We start from the raw sequence: 13,308 nt of genomic DNA, 5'->3' as shown, positions 1-13,308 counted from the left end.
TAAAACAAACCCGGAATTTCATCTGGAACGACTATAGCAACTCTCCTGCTACTGGCAAATAATTCCCTGATAAGTTCAACTCCAGTAATCAACTGAATACATAAGGAATTACTCCATTCTTTTCGATAAGCATCGAATCATACGTAATACGGATATCAAGGAATTCAAAATCGAGAATCCTTACCGTATATCATTCGTTCATCGGCCATTTCAGGTTCGAATCTTACCATCTCCTGGCAAGAATCTATAATAGTTCGGTACTTGTTAGCATATTTGTAACGCCCCGAAAATTCGAAGGCCCACGCGAACCACATGCTTACGATTTATTAAATTCTCTTGTATTTTAATTAATTGTTTTAATTGCATTAAATTAATTATGTTGTGCATGTTGACATATTTAAAATTATATTTTCTACATTGTTGCATTAAAATGTATTTTAAAGATTATTCGAGTTGCGATCGAGGAACGGAGACCGAGGGCCTGAAAAATAGAAAATGTTTTTATTGGTTAATTGTTTTTAATTATTTAAAATAAGGGTGATGCTTTTTCTTATTTTTGAAAATAAGGGGCTTTGAGATGAATTTATACGCCGGGACGTAAATTTTATCGGTGTTGGATTTTCAACAAAAATACGAACGTTTTGGCAACCCGGCTAATAAATTCACAAACTTATTTAAGCAAAATTATTTTTAATATTTTAATTAATCACTAAAGAGCTTAAATGGGCCTAATTATATGCTTAATGGGCCTAAACCTAATTAGTAATTAATTAACTATAAAATATATTAAAAACCCTTCCCCACACTCAACTCACGCCCCACACTCATTAAAAATTCAGAAAACTCTCCCCCACCCCAACACATGACACACACATCTACAATAATTGAAGGGAAAAAGCCGAGAGTTTTGCAAGGAAAAGCCTAGCCAAGGTCTTGCCCCGTTCTTCGCAAATCGTCAATGGTTTTTCGTGCGCTTAAAACGCAAAGGCACGCCATATTCTCCTTTTACTCATCATCACACCATATTATATTTTTATGCATGAAAGTATGGAAAACAAGGGTCACTTTGATTTATTTTCGTTTTTATGGCATGGGTTAATCTTTTGGCTTGTATTCTCCATCAAAAATCATGTTTTGTATGCGTTAAAGGACTGCCATGATTTAGGTTATGATCACACCTTGTTTTACACGTGTTTAGGAGCCTTAGAACTCAACCAAAAACACCACACGATCATAAACAAAGGCTGGCAGCAAGTTGCGGTCTTGAAGAGTTTAGGCTTCGATTTTTTTCTTAAGGGCTAGGCTTGGGATTGGCTTGGTTCTAGGGCTAGCCAGGGCTGTGGGGGAGTCAAGGGTAGGGTCCTAGCCATGCTATGATTCGAAATAAGTGAGCTGGGAGGAGTCCTATCCATCAAGGACTCCTACCCGAGAATTGGCAGCAATTGTGCGCAGGTTTCAGAAGTTTGTGCAGGGTTTAGGGGCTCGGCCAGGGGGCTTGGGCTGGGCTAGACTAGGTCTTTAGGGTCCTAAGGTGATGCACAAGGGCTGGGCTAGGGGCTGGTGCGGCTTGGGTGGCTGCTGGCTCGAGAAAAACATGAGGAAGCACAAGGCAGCAAGGTGCACGCGAGGCTGCTGTCTCGCTCAGGAAGATTGCTGCTCGCGTCCAGGGCTTGGGTCGGTCTGGGCTTGGTCTGAGCGTGATCTAGGGAAGGTTAGGGTCATGAGGGGTCAAGTGGTTATGGGCTGGAAGTGTCCTAGTTAGGCTAGGAGTCCTAAATATCCTAGGAGAAGCACACACGTACACATGCAGGTTTTTGGGCCAAGTTCCAGGACGTTTTTGGAGCAGGCCAGGGCTGGTTTTCGGGCTGGGCTTGGTCAAGAGGGTCCCTAGGTGGGTTGGCTAGGTTTTGGCTCAAAGTGGCTCGGGCGTGGCTCGAGTAAATTGAGAGATGGCTCGACGTGTTCGTCGATGTGTCAAAAACGAAAATTTAAGAAGGAAAAATTTATCCAAGGGTCCATGGGGGTGGCTAATGACTTGGAGGGGTAGAATAAATATTAAAATTTTTATGTTTAAAATTTGGGATCAAAATAACGAGTTTTGGATTTATTCGGGATTTAATTGCCGCAGAAACCCTAATTAACGAGTTAATTGAAAAGCCTAGTTTTAAGCTTTATAAAATTATGAAAAATTAAGTTTAAGCTTAAATAATTATTAGAAGTCTAAGTTTTCAATTTGGGAATTTTATATTAAGGTTTGGTTTAATTCGGGATTAAAACGCATTAATACGTTATATTTAAAGATTAATTTAAAAGTCGTCGAATTAAGCTAAATAAAAATATGAAAAAATTCATGTAAGCTTAAATAATTATTTAGGACATGTTAGAGTCAATGAAATTAAGAAAATTTCAAAAACGGGAAATTTTATGTCCAGGGGTAAAACGGTCATTTTACACCAAGAAATTAGTAAACGTCATGGCAGTGCCCTATTTGCTGTTGAATATGCTAATATGATTATTTCACATGTTTAAGAATTTTTATACGTTGATATATGATTTTTAAAATGTTCATGGATGTTTATGATTTTTAATATGTTAAGTTATGATTTTTTAATGTCTATGATTTTTTTTATGATTTAAATTGGACATTTAAAAGATATGTTGCATGCTTGGTTTCAAAATAAAAATGATATTATGCATGTTTTTATTAAGTGATGATAACATGTTGAAGGACGTGAAGGGATTGTGACTACTACATGTTAGAAATATCGTGAGGGTTATGGTCCCAGTGGGAGCCCGACGATCGTGTTTCCTTGGATACGGATACGAACACGTGATACGAATACGAATATGTTAATACGTTGGCCAAGGCCCAGTTGACCGGTGAGAGTGTTGCTGGTGTCCCCGCCGCCCAGTACTGTGGTTTTTTTTAGATGGATCCATCGCCCAATACGTTTAAGAATACGAGTCACAATCACGATCTGAATTCAACAAACACGAATATGAACATGAATATGAATATGATGATATGAATAAGTTGATATAATATGGATACGAATATGAATATGTTTATGTTTATATGAAAATGTTTATGCATAAGATTATGAAAATGTTTTTATTTAAAGGTTTTATGCATCATGAAAATGTTTACGAAAATATTTATGTTTATGCATCTTCATGAAAACGATATTTTAAGTACAAGTATTTTTCACTGTTATATGTTAACTGTATTACGTATTACTTGTTATCAAGAATATGACGTGTTGAGTCTTTAGACTCACTAGGTGTTATTGATGCATATGATATTGATTATGAATATGATAATGGAGGTCTTGATGGTTGACTTGACTGGAATGAAGGTGCACATAACCCGAGGACCGACGCTAGTTTTCCGCACTAGTTATTATTTATGATTTTAAGTAATGTTAAAGATATTTTTACGTCTTTTATTTATGTTATGAGATATTTTTGAGAGGTTATAGTATGAGTTATACTTTTCAAATAATGTTTTTAGGTTTGGTAAACGATTTACGATTTCATGTTTGACTTCTCTCTTTGGATTTTCCAGCACTAGTAGGTTGTTTTATTTTAAAAATGGTGACAAGGTATTTTAAAACGTTTGTATATAAGTATATTTAATTACGAGGGGAAAAAAAATTTCTAGCACGTTTTAAGAAAACGAATAGCAGACGTTTCAATATTAATCTCAATAATGTAGTCAGAATCAGATAATACAAGTACAATACAATCTAATTCAATCTCATTCTCTTTTTACTGCAGTACACAATATATTACAGAATTCACTGATATCAATTCCTTTCCCCAAAAGGTAAAAGGATCAATACTACAGTAATACAGACCCAGCAGGTACAACATATATCAATACAACTCAGTCAAAGATAATCGTAGGGAATGCATTAGTATATATCATTACATATGCAACATAATCATAAAAGATTATTACCTGCCACTATATCATCACGTGTGTCCTGGGTCTGTTCCACGATCACTACCACCAGATGATTCTGCTCCCTGAAATCTTCGGGAACCTCTCTGCGGACAGACTCTAGCAAAATGTCCCGGCTGTCTACAGATATTGCAACTACCAATCACTCCCTGGCATTGCTTTGTGGAATGTCTCCCTCCGCAAGTCCTGCAATAAACTCCAGTATAACTCGGGCTAGAACCACTGGAGCTAGATGAACCAATCGGTCCACTTCCTAACTTCTTAAACTGTTTCTTTCAAGCTTTCATCCAATCTTGCTTCCCACTCATACTGTCACTATCCAATCGGAGAGGGGATTGTTGTGTCTGGGGTTGCATTGCACACAACCTTTCTTGTTGTCTAATCAGACTCGCCTCAACTCTTTTTGCTTTATTCAAAGTATCAGCAAAATGGTAAGGTCGCTGCATATTTATCAATGCCACTATCTCTGAATTCAATCCTTTGATGAATTGCTCAGTTACAGCTTCATCATTCTCAGCTATCTGAGGAACAAAACGCAGTAGAGTAGAGAATTTAGCAGCATATTCTTCAATATTCAGTTGGCCTTGTCTCAAATTCTCAAATTCTGCTCTTTTGTCCTCTCGGTACGATCCTGAGAAGAATCTTCGATAAAATTCAGCTTTAAAGACTTCCCACGTAATCACCGTACCCCGCTGTTCTAATACTCTTTTGGTTGTAATCCACCAACTCCTAGCGACCTCGTGTAACTGATTGGGCACCAGTTTAATTCTCTGTTCCTTTGGATAATCAAGTGAATCAAACAGTATCTCTATATCATCTAACCAATTCTCACACTCCCCTGGCGTCTCATTACCCTTCAGAATCGGCGGTTGAAACTATTGAAACCTCTTCATCTGTGTTTCCATCAAGGTTTTTGTCTCATCCATCTGATCCGTCAAAGTACTACCCAATACTCGAATTTTTCTTGGAGGTATATCTAATTACCACAAGGGTTAGTACCATATGAGATAAATCAATCTCAGTCCCTTCCTGATCAGCTTACCTTCTGATCAAGAATTGGTTCTGATTCATTTTCAAATCAAACACATTACCAAATCAACTCAGGTATTCAGGTAACATGTATTTAAAAGCAGTAAACATAATATCATGCGAACATATACAATGTAATTCCACATTATAAGTAAATCACATGCTAGCAATCACATGCAGGAAAGAAAACTCATTCTACCCCGCTCACTCTTTTCTATCTCAATCTCAAGAACATACAGTTCTAGAACCTACGGTTCTGGAACCTAATGCTCTGATACCACCTGTTGTGGGGACCCGGACGCTAATTCATTCCTTAATCGTCTTTAGGAATAATTCAAACAATTATATAATAAACAGGGTCTAATTCATTTTTTTTTAAAATACAAAGCAGAAACGTAATGTAATTCAATTCAGAATACATACTAAACATAAACGTTTATATAAATCTTGTATTATCTACAAGAATTCAACTAGGCTCAACTATATCGGTGCTGAATCCTAAGTTGCTTCGAAGCCCGGATCTCCACGCTATCTAGTCCAGCCTCGTTCTCTTCTTGACCCTGATCCTATCCCACCTGTTGCCATACACACATACAAACAAGACAACAGCCGGATAACTCCGGTGAGAATTACATTCTCAGTATAAACAATGTAAACATGCAATCATATAAAAACATATACAATATCATATATCAAATATCATTCACATGCAGCCAATCAACAAACATGTATGATATCAAAACTGTAAATCAACTAGTTGTATCAGACTTGACTCAAACAACGCGTCGTCTCAGACTTGACTAAACTCTAACCTAGGGATCCCAATGTCTGGATATTGATAATTATATCGAATCTCAGTCGATAGGAATGAATCAACCCTAAACGGCATCGATATAATTCATATTATCTAGTGTCTGGGCGAAACAGCCGCAGAATTGACGAATCAGTCAAGAATTGAGCAAATCAGCCAATAACTAGACGAATCAGCCAGTAATTAAGCGAATCAGCCAAAGTTTAGACGAATCAGTCGATAACTAGACGAATCAGCCAATAACCAGACGAATCAGCCGGTAATGCGAATCAGCCAATGACTAAACAATCAGTAGTCAATACATGCAGTGGCTATAAATCAATAGACTACAAACATCAATTTCATCAATTACAAATATCAATGCAATAAACTAAGTATGTGATTTAGGGAAACTCGAGCCAAACCTCACTCGAGTTGTGCAATCCCAACTCAACATTAATTTATACATTTATCTTCTCGCTCTGACGAAGACGAAGTCCTGAATTCAACTCTGTCCATTCTCAATCTGGTAATAACAATACCGAACAGACACAATATCAATATGTAACTCAATTCAGAACATGTTCTGATCAATACTCAAATCAACATACTATCTGATCAATGTCAATCGACATACAGTACAACAATACCATCTAAGTAAATCGTAAATCTAATCAATATCAATCTACTGAGGTTTCGACGACATAACAATACAGTCTCGATAACCCCGTAAATCCCAACATCTCAGAAATAATACCAAAACTCATAATCAATACCGGTATAACTCATACTTTCAATGATAATACAAATCTGATATCGAATCTCCATTAAATCAACTCCGAAAATCATAACAATTACATACACAGTCTGTTCTTCAATCAGACTTCAATTATACGATGTCTACGATATCGGAAACACTATATATGATTCATATTCGATTCTGACAATATCATAATTTCAAAGACATATCGAAACGTAGTAAAACTTACGTCCAGTAGTAGCCTGCGTCACAAGTAACTCAGTACTGTACTCGGATTCAAATTCGGACGGGCGGATCGTTCACAAATCTAGAACTTTGAAACTTTTCCCTTGGACCCTCGGCTTTTTTCCTCATCTTTCTTCTGAGGGAATTTCGAATTACATATATATATATATATACATTCACGCATGCAAGGCAAGTGGCCTGTTGTGCATACTGCACGTCTCGCGCTCGGGCGGTCATGAATTTCCGCTCGGGCGCTTGCTCGGCGCTCGGGCGGTTAATCTTTACCGCTCGGGCGCGGAAGTTTATGTCGAGATACTCGGTTGAACATCTCCTGGCGCTCGGGCGGTAATATTCTACCGCTCGGGCGCCAAACATTCTGTCCAACTCATGGTGCATTAGCGCTCGGGCGGTTCTTTTCCACCGCTCGGGCGCGAGGTGTTCGGTCCAACATCTTGAGATGTTCGGTTCAACATCTTGGCGCCAGATGTTCGGTCCAACATCTTGGCTTATACTGTAACGATGCCCTGCTTCTTCATTTGAGTTCCTATAACCTCACTTCTATCAATTAATCAACGTCTGATTACAGTAATTAAGTCTCGGGCATTACAACCGAACTCCTTAAAACACCTCAAAACATAATAATAATCATATATTAGACGTAAACTCGAGCCCTTTACAAAACTTATACGATTTGTTTTAAAACCTGGACCAGGGTTTCGGTTTTAACCCGAATCAACCCGAAACTTAACCAAACTTTTCCAAACTTGAACCGTGACTCAAAACCTATAAGACCAACCCCTAATCCACTCATTTCAGACCCCTTACGCCTGAAAGTTGCTGGAAATTTCCAGCACACCTACCACGAAACCCTAGCTTTACCATAGCCGCGATTTCTCGACTCTAGCCCAAACCGACAAGGACCAGCTCCGAGCCAACCCTTCCTAGACCACCCTAGGACCCTCTTGGACTTACATGACCCAAGTTTATAGCCCCATGCATGCTGCAAGACGCGAACGCCCAAGAGCCACCAAAGAAGACTCCACCCGCGGCCAACCTACTCTCAACTCAATCGATCGGCTTCGTGGCCAGGTCCAGCAGCGTTCGAGACATCTTACGCCACGTCTCAGACCCATCAGGGTCTGGTCCAAGACTTGTATCAGCCCTTACACCGCCGGCTCAGTCACACCAGTCGATCATCCCTCAACCGAGCCATACACCCAAGGAAAACGTTCGACCCTCTCAATACCTCGCACCCTAACCGACTCCAGCACTTAGGTCCCTTAATCCTTGACGTGTTCATCCCTCTAGCAACACAAAACAGCAGCCCCCTTGCACAATAATAACAAAAAACGTGAGTATGAGTCAAGAAAATGCATATTTCGTGTCAAACCTTTGCAAAAACAATACCACATGATAAATCAAAGTATTTTCCATGCAAATACATACACAACAGCATATAAATGGTGTAAATGATGAGGAAGAGAGATACATGGCGTGCCTTAACGTTTGTGTGCTCGAAAACTCGAAGGTATGCGCGTAGGACTTGCACCGGAGAGGCGGGGATGAGTTTTTATTTGAAAGCTATGGAGGAAATCGAGAATGATTGCTGGTTTTTTTATCAAAAAGTATAGCTGATGGAATGAGGGAGGGGCGGCCACCTTGAGGGGATTAGGTTTATGGTTTAGTTTGGTAGTGTTTAAGTTAAATAAACATGCACTAGTGGGCCCTTAATTAAAATTTAAAAAGGTTAAAAGGGTTTTGGGCCCATTAATCACTAAAATAAACCTAACAAGCCCAATAACACTCCGAAAAATATTTCATTTTGGTACGTTTTTGAAAATATTACCCGAACCTTCAAAAAGTGTTCTGAATCAATAAAATTTGTGTACCGGTAAAAATATAATGTGGCGAGTATAAATATCAACCAAGGCCCATTTTCAAAAAATCATACTTAAATACACCATATATTAAATAATTAAAAATAATTATTCAATAAAAACATTTTCCTAAATATCCCTGATCTCCATTACTCGTTCGAGTGTGAAACGCAACTTAAAACCCTAATGCATGTTACTTTAATAAACCATGAATTAAAACACATATTCATGCAATAAAACATCCATTTAATGCATTAAAATCATTTAATAAAACATATCAGAAGTTTGATAACTTGCATGCATGTGGTTCACGTGGACCTTCAAATTTTCGAGACGTTACAATCTATCTCCCTTAAATTGAATTTCGTCCCCGAAATTCGTTTATCCTCGATTTCAAAAAGTTTAGACTCTTAATTATAGTACATCAATAATTCACGCTTCCAATGCACTACTCCGATAAAATAAGTGTTAAGCTGTCCTTTTGTCTCCTCAATCCTATTTAAATTGCCTACCAAAATCCTCGTTTGTGAATCACAACTTAAAACGACTTATGACGACTTAGTTCTATTCTACTAAGACCTCGAATTTTGACTTTCCTTACAATTCCTCATTGAAGGATCGTGTGTTGGGCACCTTGAAGTGCTTCAAACACAATATTCTCCAAGAGCAGTAATAGCTCGTGCTCTAAGAATGTATACACCGATGAATTAGATCGAGTTTGATATTAAACCAGGCGAAAAACACTCGAAATAATCTTTCGTTAAGAAACACTGATATATTTTATGTCTTGTGTAACTGAATAACTGAAAATAAATGGAATCAGTTGAGACATATATCAGTTCATTTATGGTGAAAAACTGATCCGACGGATGCTTTTACTGATCAAATCAGTTTGAAAACAATAGTTAAACAATTAAATACAAAAGATATGTTTATGGATGTTCGGAGACTTCAACTGCTCCTACATCACCCCTCCTACCACCTCGAGTAAGATCCACTAGAAGACTTTGATTCACCCAGCTTCGGACTTACCCACTGCCTAACTGAACTCCTAGTCTAGACTGAAGACACACCTTCCAGCCAACACTTGTTTAATGTCTGTGTGTCAAAGACTAGATACACAAGTTTTACGTCTTTGTGCAAGACGATATGTGGGTGGTGGTGGTGTGTGTGTGTGTGTGTGAACTGATCTCTGAATACAACATGAAAGTGTTCTCACACACTGAGGGAATTGTGTTTATAATCTAAGCTGATAATACGATGAGGTTTTACCTATGAGCTGATTGCTTATTCAAAGCTAATATGCAATAAGCGTGCCCTTTCTTTTGTTTTTCCACACACTTGTCTACATATTGGTCTTCACTGATCTTCTATTTATAGGCAGAAAACTGATCGTACAGTGAGACTCAATATTGTATATGTTGCAGCTTGAATGTGTTCCTTGATATTCGTGTCTCGACTTTTCCGACATCTACGCAGGAACATATTATCTTTAAGCTTTGCTGCAACGTCATTTATTGTACTTTTGATGTACAATAACTTTTGTACCTTTGTGCGTAGCTGAAATCCACTTAGGTAAGCTTGTCTCGAACTGCAACTGATTGGTTCCTAATTGATGCTCCTAAATGGTCATCTGAATTGATTTTCAGTTGGACTGGTGAAATCAGTTGACTCGTCAGTTGAACTGATTTCACTTTTTCAGTTGAACTGGTCAGCTGGTTTTTTTATCAGTTGAACTCTTCATCAGCTAGCCGGGCTTCTGAAGGTCTTCTGCTGAACCACCTATCAGCTGGACAATCAGTTGAACTGTTCTTTTGATAAATCAGTTGAGTTGATTCAGTTTGGGCGATCAAGTGGCACTTTCAGTTTTCGTCTCAATAGCTTCAGTTTGGCTCGTTTAACTGATCAGTTAGAATCCTGATCAGTTCCAGTTTTTATGCACTGAGGTAAAATTAATAGAAACAAGATAACAAGTTTTGTTAACATGAAAATAAGATTGTGAACATGAAATGTTCCAACACTCATACTAAAAATGGATGTTCAAACTTATTGCACTTTACTTTTCTTATATTATACTCATAATGTTCAACGACATATTAGTTATCATTTATGCAGTTCAACTTAAGAAATCTTAGCACCAAAAATACTAATCGAGTTCCATCCTCGGTAATACACATAAATTTAAACCTTATCTCAACCCCTTATAATATTAGCCTAAGATCCTTGAATCGAATCTTTATCTTACGGCACCAAACTTACGTAACTTAATTATTTACAAGTACATTCCAAATATAAAATTGCTGCAAATCTTAAATTTCGAGTAACGTTAATACATAAATGATGCGATCATGGTAGGTCAAGCTCCGAGGAAAGCATGATTCCTGCTGTGGGGACCCGGACACTAATTCATCTTCTTAATCATTATTAGGATCAAATGTAACAATTAAGTAAACTGGGTCATAAATTTTTATTTTAAAATACATGAGTACGCAACATATGAAATAAATCTTATTTAATTTACAAGATCAACATCAAAATCCAGAATACAAGTCTTGTACAAAAGTAAATTATACAAACTACTGTTCATTCACTACATATCAAGTGACGAAAACAACTCTATTTCTGGGTCCGAATCTCTACGCTAATCTCAATCTCTCATCCTCTTCTCGACCCTGATCCTGTCCCACCTGTTGTCATGCACACATACAAACACAACAATAGCCGGATAACTCCAGTGAGAAATATATTCTCAGTATAAACAACGTATAAATGCAATCATATAAATAGATATAAAAGCATGGAACAGTTATCAATAACATGTATCAAAATTTGAAAGATATGAATCGATATAAAACTGTAAATCAAAATCTTGACTCATAATCTCGGACTCGACTCTTTTATAATCTAGGAATCCCGATCGAATAAGAACGCAACAGTCTCCCACCTACTCTTCCCAGCTAGATGGTGAAACGTTCTTATTCCTAGACCTTGGCATTCTATATCGAATTTCAACAATAGGAGTCGATCTACTCCTACGCACATCGATATCATCAAATGTCCAGTAACTTGATTTTGGCATTCTATATCGAATTTCTACAATAGGAGTCGATCTACTCCTATGCACATCGATATCACCAAAAGTCCAGTGGCTTGGCACATCTGCCAATGACATGGCACATCAGCCATAGACTCGATGCATGCTTTGCTATAAATCAATAGACTAAGCTTAGCAATCTCATGAATTGCAAACATCAATGCAATACAACAAAGTATGTGGTTTTGGGAAACTCAAGTCGAATCTAACTCGAGTCGTATCTTCCCGGGTTAACATTGATTTATACCTTTCTTTTCGTAGATAAGTCTGATCAATAATATCACATATCAATCTGGCTCTGTTCAGTCTTCGAAGTCTTCAATACAAACTCTGGAATATCATACGAGAAGCATAATATCATTATACAACTCAATACAAGTCTGTATTTGATCAATCTCAATCTAATTATGTTTCGACGGCATAACATCGCAATCTCGATATATCCCGCAATACAAATATCAAAAAATACCAATCTCAACTCATACTAAATCAACAAACATAATCTGATACCAAATCTGTATATTCTCAATCAAATCAAATCTGAAAATGATAACAATTTCATACGGTATCCGTTCTTCAATCCGGTTTCGATTATACGATTACAACAATCTCAGGAACAGATAATATCAGTCATATCATTATTCCTTCAATATCATATTTTCAAATCATAAAAGAACATAATAAAACTTACGTTCTTTTGTAGCCTTTCACGAGAGAAACACGGTACTGAACTCGGATTGAAAATCAGACGACCGGATCTTGTATAACACTCAAATTCTTAAAAGGAAAAGCTGGAGGATTTTTCTATGGAAATTTCGATCCTCTCATCTGCAAATTCTGAAGGAATGAAGAATTTTCATCTTTACTTGCATGAGAAAGACATGTGGCGTAATATACATACTGCACGTCTCGTGCATATTCGCGACCCTCAGTGGCGCATATGCGCGAGAGCTACTGGTCTCTGCGCATCAAAATCTTCTGCTCGTGCATATGCGCGCCTTGACCCCGCGCATATGCGTGAGACCTACTATTTCGTCACTTGTCAAGTTCACCAGCTCGCGCATATGCGCGCCCTCTTCTCGCGCATATGCGCGAGGTTCTCTGCCATGCTCGCGCATATGCGCGCCTCGTGGTCGCGCATATGCGCGAGGGGTTCTGTCCTCGCACATATCTCATATCTTCTTTTGTCTTTTCCGTCTGTTCCTTTCCGTCTATAATCACATCAATTATCAATTAATCATTTCAGATTACAATAATAAAATCTCAGGCATTACAATTCCCCCCCTCTAAAATCTGATTTCGTCCTTGAAATCGTAAGTAGTCAAATCAGATAGCAAATCAGATACAATAAGAAATACATAATAGAAGCTAAACATGAAACTCATATCAATGAAATAACTCTGGGAATTTCTGTCTCATGTCTGATTCAGTCTCCCAGGTAGCTTCTTCAATGCCATGACGACCCCACTGAACTTTCACAAGCGGAATAGTCTTTGTTCTGAGCTGCTTTTCTTTACGAACGAGAATCTGAATCGGCTTTTCAAAGTAACTCAGTGTCTCATCAAGTTC

The sequence above is a fragment of the Primulina tabacum genome, chromosome 8 (genome assembly GCF_025594145.1).
Source record: "Primulina tabacum isolate GXHZ01 chromosome 8, ASM2559414v2, whole genome shotgun sequence".
In the NCBI taxonomy this organism is placed as follows: Eukaryota; Viridiplantae; Streptophyta; class Magnoliopsida; order Lamiales; family Gesneriaceae; genus Primulina; species Primulina tabacum.
Note: the sequence above shows the minus strand (reverse complement) of the source record.